Source organism: Choristoneura fumiferana, unplaced genomic scaffold, assembly GCF_025370935.1.
Source record: "Choristoneura fumiferana unplaced genomic scaffold, NRCan_CFum_1 Sck3bRy_345;HRSCAF=580_pilon, whole genome shotgun sequence".
Taxonomy (NCBI): Eukaryota; Metazoa; Arthropoda; class Insecta; order Lepidoptera; family Tortricidae; genus Choristoneura; species Choristoneura fumiferana.
The window spans coordinates 41,948-46,089 of record NW_027413002.1 but is presented as its reverse complement, the minus strand read 5'-3'; positions in this window follow the sequence as shown (position 1 = coordinate 46,089).

Sequence of the window (4,142 nt, the reverse complement as noted above, 5' to 3'; positions counted from 1 at the left end):
TACTAATCAACGGAAAACGCTGCACTATGGACTGGGACCCCGGCTCTGCATATTCAATTATAAGCACGCAATTTTGGCGACAAATAGGAGCTCCAACTTTAACTAAAGCACCAAGTTAAAAGCATATTGCAACTACAAACTAAAATCAAAGGGCTTATCAGAAGTGACAGTAGAAGTTGATAACAAACAGAAAATAGTACCTGTAGTAGTCATGAAAACGCTGACCCGATGCTTTTGGGTTACAATGGAGTCAGATTTTTGGATGGAATTCCAAAACTGTATACTCTATCAAAAAGGTAAAACCATACAACGCTTCAACATATCATAAAAAATATGAACAACTTTTCGACGGCAAACTTGGCAAAGTAAACGACTATCAAGTTAATATCCATGTCAAACCAGGAGCAGAGCCTGTCCATCTACCGGCACGCCTATCAAATTTGGAATGAAACGAAATATTGAAAAAGAAATAGATCGCCTTGTTTCTGAAGGGATTATTAATGAAGTCGATCCGAACTTGACGCCTGTGGAGTGGGCCACGCCCACAGTCAACGTCGTAAAACCAAACGGTGATATTAGAAATTTGCGGAGACTACAGAAGTACACTAAATCCTGTTCTTGTAAAACATCTACACCCAGTCCCACTATTTGACCAACTACGACAGAATCTGGCGCATGGCCAACTTTTTTCGAAAATTGATCTCAAAGACGCTTACTTGCAGTTTGAAATAGCACGGAGTCAAAGAAATATCTTACCCTGTCAACGCATAAAGGGTATTTTCAATACAACAGAATGCCTTTCGGAATCTCCACAGCTCCGTCCATATTCCAACACTATCTCGACAAACTGCTAAGAGATATACCCAACACAGCAGTATATTTTGATGACATTGCAGTGACAGGCAAAGATATGGACGACATTTACGTACTCTTAGTATAATTTTTGAACGCTTGTTGAAAGCAGGACTCAAGGTTAATTTGAAAAAGTGTTCCTTCCTGAAAAAAGAAATAGAATACCTCGGACACAAAATAAACAAAGACGGCATACGCCCACTACAAAAAAAGATTAAGCTATATCCAAAGCAACTGAACCAACTAATTCAAAGGAATTACGATCATTTCTTGGCTTTGTCAATTTCTATGAACGCTTCATACCTCACTTACATGGACTTTGTGCGGACCTACATGAACTGACGAGCGGAAGACACCCATGGCGATGGACAGAGCGTGAAAGACACATTTTTGAAAAAACAAAGAAATTATAGCCGCATCAAAACCCTTAACAGCATTTGATGAAAACCGCCCCATTTTCCTTGCTTGTGATGCTTCAGAGAAGGGAGTGGGAGCCGTGTTATATCACAAAAATGGAATCAATGAACAGCCTATAGCTTTCGCATCGAGGAAATTACGTTCTGCAGAAACAAAGTATTCTGTTATAGATCGAGAAGCTCTAGCGATTCTTTTGGAATAAAGAAGTTTGACCAGTACTTACGTGGCACAAAATTTACCTTGGTGACTGACCACAAACCTCTGATACATATATTAGGCTCACAACGTAACCTTCCTAAACTTGCTAACAACAGACTTGTGAGGTGGGCACTAATAATAGGCAGTTACAATTACGAAATATGTTATCAAAAGGGAGAAAATAATGTACTAGCTGATTGCTTATCAAGACTGCCCAACTGTGAGACTCGGCCATCGAAAACAGAACGAGTAGTACACAGAATTGAGTCACACCTTTTAGGAACTAGGATGGCTGATTTACATCTTTCTGAGGACATCTTGAGAGAGAAAACTGCTCAAGATAAGACACTAATGGACGTTTTAAAGTACATAAAAACTGGATGGAGAGAACTTGAATATACTAACGACATAAAACATTTCTTCAGAAAACGCAACGAACTCTCTGTAGAAAATAAAATCATTATGTGGCAAGGAAGAATGATTATACCAACAAACCTACAGCAAAAAGTTTTGACTTACCTTCATAGAGGTCACCCAGGCATATCAGCAATGAAAGCACTTGCTCGTTTCTATGTTTGGTGGCCATCGATTGACGAAGACATAGACAATTACGTCAAGAGATGTACTAGATGTCAACAACATAGACCACACAATCCAGAACTTCCCATTACTCGTGGTCAATTCCAGATCAAGTGTGGGAAAGGATACACATCGACTTCGCAGGTCCTTACGAAGGCACCTATTGGCTGGTTTTAAGTGACGCGTTGTCCAAGTGGATTGAAGTGAGACCAATGAGAAGCATTACCACTTTAAACTTGTGCTCCGTCTTGGACGACATATTTTTGCACATTTGGTCTACCACTAATGATCGTATCTGACAACGGACCACAATTCACGTCAACAGAATTCAAAATGTACTGTCAACGTCAAGGAATATTACATATCAGGTCATCACCTTATCACCCAAGAACTAATGGCTTAGCGGAGAGACTCGTACGCACATTCAAAACCAGATACTCATCCTCATCAGGCTCCCAGCAACAGCGTCTACAAGAATTTCTTTTCACTTACCGAATCACACCACATACCACTACTGGCAAATCACCAGCTGAAATCATGTTTGGACGACAGTTAAATTGTTTGTTATCGAACATACGACCAACAAACGAAGAACTTGGCAGTACCAACACGTACAGGCCACTATAAATGAAACCACAAATAAAAATTCAGAGTATACGCCCGGTGACGCAATTTATCATAGAACACGATTGCAGAAAACCTGGCAACCAGGAGTCGTAACCGAACGGAAACATCGTTATGCTTACATCATTTCAACTCCAAGAGGTGGTAATATTCGCCGGCACGCTGATCATATCCGTCCTAGATTGCCATCGGAATCACTACCTGCGAACCCACCACTAGAAAACTCACATCAAGCATCATTGACAGATAGTCCTCCAGGAACACTGTCGTCACCACCTTTTCGAACACCCAATCCGACTCCTACTCAAACACCAACGCCACTAAGCATTCCCTCAAGTGCGGAAGTTTCTCCACCACCTGAAACCTCTTCTCCATGCAGCCAACACCCAAGTCCAGTAGCATCACCACAAGAGAACACCCAGGGGGCACCACGTGCTGTTATGATCACCCCGGCTACACGACGACAAAGCCACCGGACAGTGCGACCCCCTCGTCGACTCATTGAGGAGATGTAACGTGTTCGGGATGGGAAGGGACGAATGTAGTAATCTCTATACTTGTTTATGGCATGTTTAAAAAAAGGAAAAAGTGATTTATTACGTCGTACTGACTTAAGAAAATAAATTATTAAAAAGCCAATTCGATGTTGATTTGACTTTATTTTAAGTGGTACAGCCGAAATTAAAGGTTACAAACCGAGTAGCGAACAAAATTGGCCCCCGACGACGGATTTTGTCATTCTTTCTGGTGGTGTACTGGCAGGCCCTAAGAAGTAGAACATTCTTTGCTTAATATAAATCCTTAATCTTCTTTTATTTTCGACTAATTTAGTAAATTATTAAATAAGAAATTTTCAAGTTTTCTAAACTTTGATTTCGGCTGTACCACTGAATCGAATTTGAAGTTTTAGCGGTTCATGTTATAGTTATTTTGTTTGTGTACTCTAACTTGAATAGTTTACCGAAAATGACACTTTAAGTGATAGGTACCCTGGGTTTTATTAAATTTTGCTAAATTACTCGAAAATAAAAGAAGATCGAGGATTGATATTAAGCGTAGAACTTAGAGCCTGCCAGTACACCACCTGAAAAAATGACCAAATCTGTCGTCGGGGGTCACTTTTGTTCGCTTCAAATTTCAAATCGTTTATTCAGTAAATAGGCCGCAATGGGCACTTTTACACGTATTTTTTTTAAACTACCAGCGCTTTCGTAAAGAATATCATTGCCAAGAAGAATGGGCCGCCGCCGCAAGAAACTGGCAGAAAGTCATTTTTTCAAAATAAAATAATTACAAATAAAATAACTTAAAAACTACAGTAAGTATAAATTAAAAAAAAATACATGAAAAGAAAAAATAAGCAAACTTCGCCTGCTAGACCACAAACCGAAAAGAGTCGGTTTGTAACCTTTGATTTCGGCTGTATTATCAAACCGCAATCAGAATGGGACTGTCAGAATTGTCATTTCATA